Source organism: Lepisosteus platostomus, chromosome 2 (genome assembly GCF_059453375.1).
Source record: "Lepisosteus platostomus isolate fLepPlt1 chromosome 2, fLepPlt1.hap1, whole genome shotgun sequence".
Lineage (NCBI taxonomy): Eukaryota > Metazoa > Chordata > Actinopteri > Semionotiformes > Lepisosteidae > Lepisosteus > Lepisosteus platostomus.
In genome coordinates, this window is record NC_142612.1 from 52,828,340 (window position 1) to 52,843,792 (window position 15,453).

The window sequence follows — 15,453 nt, forward strand, 5'->3', positions numbered from 1 at the left end:
AGTTTAGAGAAGGTGACTCTCTAATATCCTTGGGCAAGGAGTTCCAGAGCTTGGGGGCATAGCAGGAGAAGGCCCTGTCGCCCATACAATGTAGACGGGCTTGGGGGACAGTAAGGAGGGCAGAATTTGAAGAGCGGAGGTTGCGAGGTGGGGAGTAGGGCGATAAAAGTTCAGACAGGTATTGAGGTGCCAAGCCATGTAAAGCCTTGTAGGTGAGCATGAGGATTTTAAAGTCTACGCGGAATTTGACCGGAAGCCAGTGCAAGGACTCCAGGATAGGAGTAATGTGAACACTTGCACTAGATCTGGTCAGGATTCTGGCTGCTGAATTTTGGACATACTGCAGCTTATTCAGAGTAGATTTAGATACCCCAGGGAGCAGAGCATTGCAGTAGTCAATTCGAGAGAATACAAATATGTTGATCAGCTTTTCAGCCACAGTTAATGATAGCATAGGGCGTAGTCTTGCGATATTTCTAAGGTGAAAAAAAGATGTTTTGACAGTATGCTGTACATGTGGGTCGAATGTTAAGCCAGAATCGAATATAACCCCAAGGTTTTTCAATTTTGATTGGAGCTCAAGTACAGAGCCATCTACAGACAGGGTTACAGGACTGGCTTTGCGAAGTTGATGGGGGGTACCAATAAGCATGACTTCAGTCTTGTCACAGTTAAGATGAAGGAAGTTTTGAGTCATCCAAATTTTTATGTCAGAGATGCAATTAGATAGAATAGAGACAGCCACATCAGTGTCGGGTTTGGTATGGATGTATATTTGAGTATCGTCAGCGTAAAAATGAAAGCTGAGGCCATGTGATCTTAAAAGCTGACCAAGTGGGAACATGTAAATGCTGAAGAGCAAGGGGCCCAGTATTGAGCCCTGAGGGACACCAGACTTGACAAGACCAATTTCAGACCTGTACCCATTGAGAGAGACAAAGTGACAGCGATCAGTGAGGTAAGACTTAAACCATTTGAGGGCAGTGTCAGAGACTCCAAACACAGTCTCGAGACGAGAAAGCAAGATGTTATGGTCAACAGTGTCAAAGGCAGCACTGAGATCAAGAAGGATGAGTATGGAAAGAGAACCAGAATCAGAAGCTATTAGGAGATCGTTGGTGACTTTGACTAGGGCGGTTTCTGTGCTGTGAAGTTGACGGAAGCCAGATTGGAGGGGTTCGAAAAGGTTGTTTGTCATGAGGTGGTTATGTAACTGAAGTGTGACAGCACGTTCTAGAATTTTAGAGAGAAAGGGTAAGTTGGAGATGGGGCGAAAGTTGTTAAGATTGTCGAGAGCCATGTTAGGCTTCTTTGGCACTGGGGTAATAGCAGCAGTTTTGAGGACCGTTGGTACAATGCCGGTGCTCAAGGATTCATGTATTATATTGAGGACAATGGGACAGAGAGAAGAGAAACAGGACTGGAATAAAGTGGTGGGAATGGGATCTAAAATAGATGTGGTGGGTTTCATGCGCGTAACTAGTTTGTTTAGGGATGCTGAGTCAAGAAGAGAGAAGCTGGAGAGACGGGAACCAGAGAAGTTGGATGAGGAGGGAGGAGGTGTGGAAATTATATCCGTAGTGGAGAGAATGTGATGCCGGATGTTGTCAATCTTAGAACTAAAGAAATCTAAGAATGTGTTGCAAAGTTGTGATGAGGCAGGTAATGTGGTGGGGCAGTTTGGCTTGAGCAGTCTGTTGATGGTGGAGAAAAGATGTCTGGGATTGTTTTGGTGATTTTCAATGATGTGAGAGAAGTAGGTGGATCTAGCAGACTCTATAGTAACCTTATAATCAGATAAGTAATCTCTCCAGGCCTGATAATGTACATTTAGGCCGGAAAGACGCCACCTACGCTCAAGTTTGCGAGAGGCTGCCTTCATGAAACGCAGATGGTCATTGTACCAGGGGGCAGGGCGAGAGAAGGAGATGGTTCGAGTTTTTAAAGGAGCAAAGGTGTCGAGGGTAGATAAAAGAGCATTGTCAAGTAACTGTATTTTGTCCTCTAGAGGGTCAGAGGAAGAGAAACAGGATAAGGAGGACAGAACAGAATTTGCAAACCTTGGGTGATCAATTGATCGCCAGTTGCGGAAATTTACAGAGCGTGAGGGGGAAGTGTTAGAAACAGGTAATTCCAGATTGAAGAGAATGGCTAAGTGGTCAGAGAGGCCTAGATCAAGGGGGGAGCAGTGGGAGACAAAGGAGTCATTTGCAATAATTAGATCTAAGGTGTGTCCTTTGTTATGTGTAGGGGTACAAACAAACTGAGCAAGGTCAAAGCATCCCAAAAGAGAAAGGAAGTCTTTAGCCAGACTGGAGGAAGTTGAATCAATGTGTATATTAAAGTCCCCTAGAATAAGGATCCTTTTAAATGTAAGGGATAAGAATGAGAGAAAATCAGCAAACTCACCTAAGAAGACTCCACTGGGTTTGGGTGGTCTGTAAACTGTGGCAATAATAGTAGATTGGGGGATAGAAACATTTAAAACAAGACACTCAAAAGAAGAGGGAGGAGGTATAGCTATAGGACTTAGACTGTAAAAAAGGTTGTAAATAACAATGATGCCCCCGCCTCTGCCTGAAAGACGCGGAAGGTCAAAGAAACCATATCCAGGAGGAACTAGTTGGTTGAACAGGAGTCCATCGTTTTGTTTGTGCCATGTTTCGGTTAAGCACAGAAGGTCCAGTTGTTTTTCTTTGATAATGTCACATAAAAGAAGAGCCTTGCTGTTAACGGAGCGGGTGTTGAGTAGCGCTGATCTGGCCAGTCTCGGGGATGCGGGGGGAAGCGGAGTGCGGTCCAGGTGCGGTAGTGAGAGGAGATTTTTTAGATCGGCGCCGGTACGTGATGGACTTACAGACGTGCGGCGAAAGGCAGGGATAGAGACTCCGCAGGCAGACGAACGTAGAGAACGGTGTCCTGTGCTGCGATGGATGTAGCGAGTCGGTCGTAAAATCCCAGTAAAACGGCAGTAATCGAATGTGTCTTTGACCAGGAAGTAGCTTTGTTTTAGTTGAAGAAGTTGCAGTGCAGTGTACCTCAGAGACATGATTGATGAAACGAGACGGGAAGGAAATCCAGAGAAGGCGGTAGCAAGAGGTGAAAGTCTTCAGTTGAGTAAGTTCACAATGCAGTGGAAGTCGCACCCGTGAACTTGTAACGTGAAGCGGATGAAAATAGATAAACTAGAAATCAGTGCAATCGAGGAGAAAAAGGGAAAAAAAACATAAATAAGTAGATAGAAATGAAAAACTGGTGAGAGGAGCGGCAGCCAAATGCGCCAGCGTTCCCTCTCGACCGGAACCGGAAGATCAAGTATCAAGATCAAGTAATAACTTAACTATACAGTACGTGCAAACGTTTCGTATGTTGCTGTCGTGAATGCCTGCGTACCCATAAGTATCTTATTTGCCTTGAGTCTGTCTACAGTATCTCTGTCCCACTACCCCCCTCTCTCCCTCAATTCAATTCAATTCAAGGTGTTTTATTTGCATGACAGATGGGTACAATTCTTGTTGGGAATGTATACTTTGATATTTACACCCGGCGCGGCACCGAGGGAGCGTCTGCATTTATAACTTGGTTTTTTAAAATTAGTCAAGCAATATGAAGCATCTCCTTTTACTTTTAAGTCCCTTAAATACATTGAGCACAGCTTTCTCACCATCCTTACACAAAGCAGAAACTGTCCGATGACTCACAGTACAAGTGGAAAGATTACAGATTTTAATCGTCTTTAATTTTGTATTTAATTTTGCCTGTGGAGTGTATCTTATTAAGCTCTAAATTGCATTTTGAGCGCGGTTTTTGACTTTTTTTAAATTGCATTTTGGGCGCGGACAGCACATACAAGGGTTAATGAACTGCGCCAAGAAATTTAAAATAGTATTCTTTAGGTGTGAGGGTAGGAGTGGACCGCAGCAGGCATAATCAGCAAACCAGGAAAACAAAGAACAGGACAGGTGAGATGTGTATCCAGAAAGCGAGTGATCAGAAAAAGGAAATGGAAAACGCAGAAAAAGGAAACGCTTTACAGGATAAAAACAATAACAACAGTAGTGGTGGGCAAACGATTTTTTTTTATCGAAATACAAATTGAGATACTGTACTGTATAATGATGTGCATGAACAAAGGTATACTGCAATTTTCCTTAGATACGCGATTAATGCTTCGTAGGAGGAGGCGGTCTTTTCCTCTTGTCTAACAGTCTGTCCACAAACAAAACATTCCTGTTAGACAAGAGGAATTGAAAAAAACCAATTTTGTCAATGAAAACCGGTGTGTGTGTCTCTCCCTGCTGGATGTCCCTCTCACAAACTGCTGAATGAATAAAATAATTTTATTGAAAACGCGTTTGTGATTGTCTGGTATTTAATTTGGTTTTTCAATCTACTGTATTGCTTTGAGATGCCACTTTTAAAGGCGATATGTAAAATAAAGTTTTTTATTATTGTTATAGAGAAACATGATCAGATTTTCCCTGGTTCAGAAAAAAGATCTAAAGTGCTACACATAACTTTCTTAATTCGATGTATTTAAAGAAGTGAACTACTGTAGGTGTCACATAACATTCAGAAATACAATCACGTATTTGACAAATAAAAACGATTATAATCTAATCCTTCCACGTTTGATCCCAAAATCCCAAGAAATATAAATCTTGACGGGTAGAAAGCTATGCTGAAAGTTTATTAAGATACTTAGAAGACAAAGATACTGTATCAATTTATGTTGCATTAGCCTGATTATGATTAAAAAACACATATAATTAAACACGCGTTTGCGATTTAAATCAGAACACGATTTAAATCAATATAAATGTTTATATTGTAACACATACTGTCCAGCCTCCATTTCTCTATAAAAATTTACTCTGTTGCACACACACACACAATAGAAGCAGGAACCGCTGTCAGAAGGGAAGATATGTTCAAAATATCGCAAATATCGATCATGTTGCGATATTTTGAAATATAAAAGTCAATTGATTGTCCATAATATCGTTATTCTATTTTTTCGAAGAAATGTTTGTTAAAAGAAGAGTCCAGCACCAGCTGGATTCAAACACACAACCTGCCAGTTGGTAGTCACGCACCTAGACCAGTCGGCTACAAGACAGCTCGCATGAACAGGCAGGCGAAACAGCCCTACACAGCCCAGTCGCAGCACACGAATACCGTTATTAAATTCTTTAGATACGCGATTCCATATTATATTAGCAGAAAAGCTTAAAACTACCACTTTTTCACACGCTATTTCACATGCTAGTTAAATACTTCGATGCTTAAAATTGTTAGGGAGAAATGGAATACCGGTGTGTATTTTTCCTTTAAAGTGCCGATTCCTGGAATCTGACTGGCTGACACCCCTCTGAAGTGGTTCCATAAAATCTGTTATACGGAAAAGAAAGCGTTGATAAATACAAGTGTCTTTTAATACAATCTTTGCTGTGCTCTTGAGGATCCTTGTGATATTTTAAGCTCTAGTTGAATGATAGGTGTCGCATTTTAAATCATTTTCGTAGTTAGAAATTATGAAACGCCCTGTTAAAAGCAAGGAAGTTTTTATGCCCGTTGAAGTAAAACAAAATGCCTGACAAAGTATGGCTTGGACAGATTCCAAGTGCTTGTACAAATGTGCTAAAGAAATTATACTTTGAGTATACAGCTTGTCCAAAGTCATCCATTATTAATACTATAAGTAATATCTTCAGTAAAGGCTTTGATGCATAAATATTTCTGATAAAGGTAGGTTGTGTACTTTTGTCCAACTGAGCAATCTTGCTTTCATAAAATATACCAACATTTTAATGACTGATGATTAACATGCTGTAATACACAGTTCAAAATTAAAGGCTCAAATGCTGTACATGAGAGGTTAAGCTCCCCCTGGCGGTTTTACAAGGCGACGCCGGATAGTTAACCACGTGACACCACGTTAACTGCGTGATACCGCGTGATACTGCGACACGCCCACCGGGGTATGCCGCGAAATACCTCACCCATTTTGAATGGCTGCATCTGTATTCCAAGCTTTGCCAGTCTGTAACTAATTTTTCTGCTTCTCCTAGGAAGTCTAAAATATTTAAACTACATTGTTTGTAATTGCAGATGCTGTTGATTTCATCTTTATTTTCTCATTGTGTTTGAACATACAGTATATCAGCATACTCTGAATATAAATATAAATTTAATATGTATTTCAAGAGCTGTGAGTTACAATTGTATTAGAGACTTTGTATAAACAGTGTTCTGGTCTTATGATGTAGCAGAGGTTAGACATCTTCTTGGGTGATGGATGCCATTTTTTATCAAAATATTAAATTTAAAATGATCAAATGAAACTTCTCAGTCTTTAAAAGTAATAATTGACCATCTTCACTTTTTTGGTTTCAGTTTCTGTCCTCTCAACAAGGACGTCCCAATATATGTGAGGAAAAATTAATACGATTGTGCTGTGGAACCTCCTTTGTTTGAAATGGGAGTTTGCACACAAACCAGATTTTTATTTTTCTGAAAATACACGAAAAAGTACAGTACCAATATGTTCCTGCTGAAAACAACACATTTTGTTACTCAGAAGTGAAGTAGGAGGTCTGTAGTGTGCTCCTGTAAGTAACGTTTCTGGACTTTTTGTGAAAATTTGTGATCATACACATTACATATCAATACGCTCTTATCATTGACACTTTTGATTTTAAGGCCACTTATGATTAGTAGAAGAGAAGAAACAAGAAAACGTGAGGGTTTTTCTTTCATTAAGCCTCTAAAGTAACAGATAGATCACAAACTAACAATGGTAATAGCTGGAATTAACCTATGTATAATCAACCTGACCCATAGTTACTTTTCTTAGTATCAAGCTGAATAGGAGAAAAGCCTGAAGTAGAAATACTTTAGTAGCATTTACCATGTACTATACATATAAATGTTATTGTTTTGAAGGCTTAAAGAATCACGTTGGCCAAGGTGTTTTTTTTTCTAGCAATACATATAGTACAAAACTTGGCAAGAGTATCCATCCCTTTCCAATGATGTCCCAATTTGTTGATTTATATATAAAGTATAGATTTTCTTAATGTGAATATTTGAATTTGAATGCTCTTATTGAACACTTTTACAGGTGAAATAAATTTAAATGTAAAAAAAAAGAAAAGAAAAATCAGCACTAATATATATGTTGACAACATACATATTCTACCCCCTGAATCTGTACTTGGAAGAATGACCTCGGGCAGCAATAACAGCTGTTACTCTTTTAAAGTCTCAGTTAGCCTCACATTGGCATTGCTAACTGGCATTGTTCACATATTCCCCATGGCTGCTCAGATTTTGGGAGAACATGACCTAAAACATTCTGGATGGCACAATACAGTTTCCACTTCACTTTATGATTGACTTTACTGTTCTCAAAGGATTATTCACTGTCTTCGATTTTTTTTTATCCTTTGGCCAAATGTTCCTTGTTGAGTTTAAAATTCCCACTGGAAAGATGGAGCTGGCCTGGGTTGGTCTCTAGTATGACATGTCAGTTGCTTGTTCTATCCTGGGAGTGTCGCAGTGCAGATAGAAAAAGTTAGAGAGAGAGCTATGCTTAGCATTGCTGAGGACATCTCTGCCAGAAGTTTGCTGAACATCTGTTTATAACAGCTTGTGCAAAGTCTGACCACAATTGAGACAGGTGAGGACAAAAGTTGATTTGTTTTTTGTTGAATATACCACAATATTCAGGATGCTAACAAAAATAGTATCTATCTTATATTGTTAATGATACAAAAACAACCGTGGAGTTGCAAACATAAGATCTCTTCTCTTTCAGAAAGAATATCTTTGGCAGAAGTCTGTTTTTTAATAACTTTCTGAGACTGGTGTTTTAAAAAAAAGTTTGCAGTCAAGTAGTTGGAAAAGATCTTAAGGTACAACATCACCATTGGTGATTGGGGAGTATGTTAGTGGCTTTAATACTGGTACCCACCGTGCAGGTCCTTTGACAAATGCTCTTTGGGTGATAGACTTGAACTTTGACCCCGGCTCACCACAGAAATAGAAGACTCAACAGAGCCCATATGTGTGATATATTCTTAGTGTGTTTAAGGGTGAAGACAGCTTTATGATGTCTTGGTTTTTGGATTTCTTTTAAGCTCTTTCTAATCAAGTAGAGCCTCTTTGCTGCATTTCTTATATTTTGCATAATCTCTGGTTCTGGTTGAATGGGAATGCTGGTTCTTCTGGTTGTTGCTCCTCTTTTTTATTAACTACTTTTTTATTTTTTACTTTTTCTTTCCATTTTACTTTTTTTCCCTCTGTCTCCCTTGTTCTAAACTACTGTGACTGCTTCTACTGCCGACTACTCACTGCTGGAATTGTTCAGCTGACGACTTTTCTTTAACCACTTGCTACTGCCCTGCTTCAGGATTTCCTTCCCGGTTCCGTCCCACCGTCGCGGATTCCACAAACATGTTTCTAAGGTAATCCTTACTGCAATTACTGAAACTGAAATGGAAATATTTCCTGAAAAAAACGCGTATTATTACTGCTTTAATATTTGGGTCCCGTGACCAATGCATTATATTCACAGCAACACAGGACACTGTTTCTTTCCCTCCTCCACCTGCAGAGTCTCTATCCCTGCCTCTTGGCGCAAGATTGCAAGACCATCCCACATTTGTGCCAACCTCAAAAATGTACTCCCTCTACCATGCCTGGAACCCACTCTGCTGTCCCCTGTAAAATACCCTCCTGTCCGGGGTATAGGTTATTTGACCTCCCTTGTCTATCAGGCAGAGGTGGAGGCAATTATATTATTATAATCTTCTTTACAGTTTAAGTCCTGTAACTGTACCTCTTTTCTCTTTTTTTGAGTGTCTTGTTTTAAATGTCTCTGTTCCCGACTCTACCATCATTGCCATGGTTTATAGACCAAACAAACCTAATGAAGCCTTTTTAAATGAGTTTGCCAATTTATTTTATTTTTTATGATTTCAGATTTAAGAGGATCCTTATTCTTGGGGACTTTAATATACATATTGACTCAAAGTCTTCCAGTTAAGCCAAGGATTTTCTAGCTCTGTTGGGATGCTTTGATCTAACCCTGTTTGTTCTTTACCCAACACATAACAAAGGACACACCCTTGATTTAATCATTGATAATATCTCTTTTGTTACTCACCTCTCTTCTCTCGAACTAGGCTTCTCTGACCACTTAGCTATCTTTTCGATCTGGAGTTACCTGTTTCTATCTTTTCCCCCTCACACTCATTTTTTGCAACTGGCGATGAGTTTATCAGCTAAGGTTCACAAATTCTGTTCTGTCCTCCTTATATTGTTTCTCTTCCTGTGATCATAAAGAGGACAAAAAACATTTGCTTAATAGTGCTCTTTTATCTACCACTGACACCTTCGCTCCTATAAAAACTCGAACCATCACTTTTTCTTGCGCTGCCCCTGGTACATCAACAATATGCAATCAATGAAGGTAGTCTCCCAGAAACTTGAATGTAACTGGTGTCTTTCTAGCCTTAACGTACATTATCAGGCTTGGAAAGATTGAGGATATGATAGAGCCTGCTAGATCCAGCTACTTCTCTCACATCATTGAAAATAACTATAACAACCCTAGACAGCTTTTCTCCACCATCAACAGGCTGCCTGCCTCATCTCAACTTTGCAACACATTTTTAGATTTCTTTAGCTTCAAGATCAGCAACATCCAGCATTACATTCTCTCCACAGGGCATATCACTTCCACACCTCCTCCCTTTTGCCTAACTTTACTGGTTCCCTTCTCTTCAACTTCTCTCTTCCTGACTCTACATCCATCAGTAAACTGGTTTTGCATATGAAATCCACCACCTAACTATTAGATCCCATTCCCACAACTTTATTTCAGTCCTGTGTCAGTTCTCTCTGCCCTGGTGTCCTCTGTATAATATATGAATCCTTGAGCACAGATGTTGTTCCAACAGTACTCACAACTGCTGCCATTACCCCCATACCATAAAAACCAAACATGGCTCTGGACAATCTAAACAATTTTCACCCCATCTGCAAAAATTCTAGAATGCATGGTAACAGTTCAGTTAAATTGCAAATATCTTTTTCGAAACCCTCTAATCTGGCTTCCGACAACTTCACAGCACAGAAACTGACCTGGTCAAAGTCACTTACAATTGTGGTTCTCTTTCTATCCTCATTCTTCTTGACCTCAGTGCTGCTTTCAACACTGTTAACCGTGATATCTTACTTTCTCATCTTGAGACTGTGTTTGGAGTTTCTGACTCTGCTCTCAAATGGATGAAGTCTTACCTCTCAGATCGATACTGCACCCCCTAGTTTTCAGTATTTACAGGTTTCTACTTGGTCAGCTTTTAAGATCATATGGCCTCAACTATCACTTCTATGCTGGCTATACTCAAATCTACATCCATACCAAACCTGACACTGATGTAGCTGTCGGTAAATGACTCAAAATGTTCCTTCAACAAGACTGAAATCATGCTTATTGGCACACCCCATCAACTTTGTAAAGCCAATGCTGTGACCCTATCTGTGGATGGTACTGTACTTCAGTCTAAATTGAAACACTTGCAGTGATATTTGATTCAGTCTTGACATTAGAACCACATGTAAAACATATTATAAAAACATCATTCTTTCACCTCTGAAATATCACCAGACTACATCCTATGTTATCACTAACTGTGGCTAAAAAGCTGATGAACACATTTGCCTTCTCTCAAATTGACTACTGTTACACATTACCCGCTGGGGTTTCTAAACCCAACATTCAACAAACTCCAGTGTGTCCAAAATTTGGCAGCCAGCATCCTGACCAGGTCTAATGCAAGTGATCACATAACTCCTATGCTGGAATCCTTACACTGGCTTCCTGTCAAGTTCTGTGTTGACTTCAAAACCCTCATGTTACCTACAAGGCTCTTCTTGTCTTGGCACCCAGTACCTGTCTGAGCTACGATCGTCTTACTCTCTACCTCACTACGTTCGCTCTTCTAATTCTGGTCTGCTATCTGTCCCCCAAGCGTGTCCACACTCTATGGGCCTTCTCCTGTTATACCCCAAAGCTCTGGAACTCTATCCCCAAGGATATCAGAGAGTCACCTTCTCTAAACTCCTTCAAATCAAGACTCAAAACCTTCTTCTTTAGAAGAGCCTTTACTTAGATTGTTCTTTACACTTCTGCTCCTACTGCATTTAATACCCCCATCTACTATCTCCTTTCATTGTGTATTCTCTTTGTGCACATCTTGTATAATTTTTATTGTTGTTGTCATTCTGTAAAGCACTTTAAGAAGCCACCTTCAATGGTGATATTTAAAATTGCTATGACAAAGGGCTGTATACATAGTTTAGTTTTTGTTGATATTAAAGTTCTTCAAATAATAATCTTTCCTATGCAGAAATTATAAGTAATGAATGGAAATGTGTGGATGATATTAAAATAAGAAATAATATTACATAATTTATCTTTACATAACTTCATATTCTTTAAAATTTCTAAATGACTCTATCTTCAAACCAGTAATAGCCCTGTTGTTCTTTGGCAACCTTTTCCCAGCCAGAGCTGCTGAGACAACGACCAATGGGAGGAATCAATGTCACCCTACACTCTGAGTTCATCATTGTTGGAGTGCCAAGTCTGCAGGAGCACTACACTGCCCTCTTCATCGTTTTCCTCATCCTCTTCCTGGCCACATTCCTGGATAATCTGCTCATTGTAGTGTTATTTGCCCTGGACCACCGGCTCCACACTCCCATGTACTTCTTCCTCTGGAACTTGGCTCTCTCAGATGTTCTACTGACCGTTACTGTCATACCCAAGTTATTAGTGCTTTCTGGTCATGACAGGACCATATCCTTCTCAAATTGTTTTGTGCAGATGTATCTTTTTATTTCATTTACAGTTGTTGAAGTATTCCTCGTTGCAGTCATGGCTTATGACCGATATGTTGCTGTAGTTAAACCTCTGCATTACAACATCATCATTAATACCAAGGTCTGCATTACAATGATATCCTCAGTCTGGTTGCTGGGCTTCCTTGTGCCCTTAACATCTGTAGTACTGGCAAGCACCTTGTCATACTGTGGATCAAACCTTATCCTGCACATTGTCTGTGACTACCTGACTGTAATGTAATTAGCCTGTGGTGATGTCTCAGCACAAGTGAACTTTGCTCTGTTTCTTGCTATGGTTGTAATTTACATTCCTTTCCTGTTTGTCGTGTGGTCCTACTACAGAATTGTGTGGTCAGTGATAAAAATGAAAACTGTGGAAAGCCGTAAGAAGGCCTTCTCAATGTGCTCTTCACATCTGACTGTCGTCTTTCTGTATTATGTATCTGGTGCTGTAGTGTATATTGAAATGGGAGTGGGGAGTTCCTCCTGATGCACGCATCTTCATTGGTTCAGTGTATTATTTCCTCACTCCATTTGTCAACCCCATCATTTACAGCTTAAGAAATGAAAAAATCAAGGCAGCAATTCACAGATACTTTAGAATACAGGCTCCTTTCTAGCACAATACCAAAAATGTTGTAAATGTTGTAAGTCTATAAGACACATGGTAATAATTCAATTGCTAATAGTTCAAAAGAAGAATCTCAGACAACGACAACATTTCTCTGACAACCATATTTTTGAAATTTTACACACATGATATGACTGTGGAATTTATGGTAAGAAAAATACATCACTCCCTAAGAATTTATAAATAAAATTGTTTTACTCTTGTATAATTGAAAAGGCCAGCCAGTTACTATATCTTTGACTAAAATACCCCTCAGTAACTGTTTTATGTATATTACAAATTTAATTTTTACCACGTATAAACTATTAAATTGTACATTTATTCAAATTAATAATGTCTGAATAATTAAAGATGTTATCATTAGGGCAATATGAAAATACATGGATTCCAAATGGGACTTGTTGAGATATAGTGTGTATTAAGCGACAAATAACAAGAACTCCTGAAACAGCAACATGTTGAGAATCCATAAAATGCACCCTAAGCAGCAAAGATGTTTCTAACTGAGGTACTGTATCTTTTACCCAGGAAACCCAAGTTCCCTAAAAACACAGAATAGCACGTTCTCTCTAACAAGGTTCAAATACTTCGCTCCAGTCAGGTCTGATTTGAATGCACACGATGTAGGGGCTCTTACCTGGCACAAAATTCAAATCCCAACTCCTCTTTTATTTCCTTGTTGCCTGCTTGGTAATTCTCCTTTCTTTCTCCTGTGTTTTTCATGTGATCTTATATTGTCTGTGTCTGTACTGCTCCTTGCCAATCATTAATCCACAATTTACCTGCAGTATGTTCACACTGTGTTCATGTGGGTTTTCTCCAGGTGCTCCAATTTCCTCTCACAGTCAAAAGACATACTGGTAAGTTATTTTAGCTTCTTGGAAAAATCGGCTCTAGTGTGAATGTGTGTGAGTTTGTGTCAGTGTGAGTCCTGCGATGGACTGGCGTCTCTGGGGATATACAGTACTTGTTTTAAAACACATACTCTTGCTTCTATTGACATCATGTTTAATTTGAGGTTATTATAATGAAGTTTATTAATACATGTGTTTATTTAAAATGCTTTATTAATGATGAAGTGACAAGGATTCATAGTTTATTGAAAAAAAAGTGTTAATTAAGGATTAACAACCGTGTTCTTTGGCCTTTATTAACGGTGATTTTTAAGCCTTGTGTAAATGTTTTCTTAAAATGGATCTAACACAAACTCATACATTATAGAGAGTGAACAACACATTAACAGATGTCAGTTTTTGTTTTGTTAAACATTAATTCTCTGCTCTGTTGAAGAGCAATGCAAGCTGTCTCTGGCACCCCAAAGTACTTTACAGAACACCCTTTGAAGAGATCCACAGCTTACTCATCTACAAGATCCCAATTGAAAGTGTGTATGCAGGTCCAGGCTGTTGACTCCTTTCATCCAGGACAGTTTGTTCTTTTAGATAAGATAAGATCACTTTATTGGTCATATACAATTTCTTGTATTAGGAATTTTATGGATGTGCTGGTACAGTATTCTGTTACTTATAACCATCGACCACATTCAGTAAACCATATGGACAACCCTCCTATTTACTAACCTCACATTGGGTTGATATATATTATTCACAGGAATTTGGAAAGGCTTTATAAGCCTTTATACATTCTTTGCAGCACCTCATGTAAAGTCTGAACCTACATGTATGCATTCTTATGAATGTAATATCATGTTGCAGTAAACTATTAGCATTCTTATGAATGTAATATCATGATGCAGTTAACTATCAATATATATTAATAAAGCTCTTGTTCCCAGTGTGTTCATCTTTTTTGCAGTACCCCATGTAAAGTGCGAACCTATCCATGCTTATTAATGCAAAATCATGTTGCAGTGAAATATTAAGACATTAATAAAGCCTTTGTAAACCACACATTAAATGTGCCAATAATACTGACCACATATCCAAAACAAGATTCTTTTAATGACAATAATTGTAATCACTGTATTAGTTATAAAAATATTTTGCAAATGCAAAAACAGAAATCTTGGACAAAGTATCTTTATGGGAATTAAACAATTTCATTAGAACAGTTCGAAATTAAATTTATTTTGAGTTTGAGGCATGGCAACAAAGTTATGACTAATTTAAATAAAAAAATAGTAAATACATAAAATCAAGTAGGAACAGGAAAAGGTTTAATACATGTTGAAAAGTAGAGGAAAGGAACAACACTTTGGCTGTGGAGCCTTCTTCGCGTTTAATAAAATAAAGTATATACATATCATCGCTTAATGTTTGGCATAAAGAGCAACATATTTGTAGAGATGGTTAAAGACTATGGTATTGTATCCTCAAATCATTAAATAATCTACCCAGGGGTCCATTTCAATGTTTATTTACAAGCCAATGTGTCCACTCTATCAAATCCAATTGCTCCTATAACAGCATCTCTGTACTATTTCCTCTCAGTCTCCACACATGTTTCCTGTACACACACCATGCTCTCTCAATATGTTGTGTGTGAGCACCTGTGCAAAGATTCACAAAGGTTCTTCTGTGATTGATAGTAAAATGGTTGTAACCAAGACTGTCTAGTACTGACCTATATATTCACCACTTATCTGTGATTATGCTAGTTTGTGGTCGAACATAATGAATAATGAGGTGTATCAGATGTCTTCGTGACCTTTTCTCCACTAGACGCAGGACTGGCTTCTTTTTTCAGTCTTCACCCCCAGCATTCCAAAAACTCATTTTTTTCGATACTGTCAAAAATTTTCATTTTTTCATTTAGTTAAAGAATCATTCTAGTGATTCTTTTATGTGAAATGGCCCAATCTGTAAGGTGTGTTTTTGAATAATTGCAAAATCTACTCTTACAAAATATGTTGTATTATTGTTAGACATTTAAGAACTTTATAGTTTTGT

At 38.6% G+C, this 15,453-nt stretch overlaps 1 pseudogene; it reads left to right on the forward strand.

The window, feature by feature from the left end:
* Positions 1-11,599: 11,599 nt before the first annotated feature.
* LOC148676481 (olfactory receptor 2AT4-like) lies at positions 11,600-12,533 on the forward strand (annotated as a pseudogene).
* Positions 12,534-15,453: the final 2,920 nt, after the last annotated feature.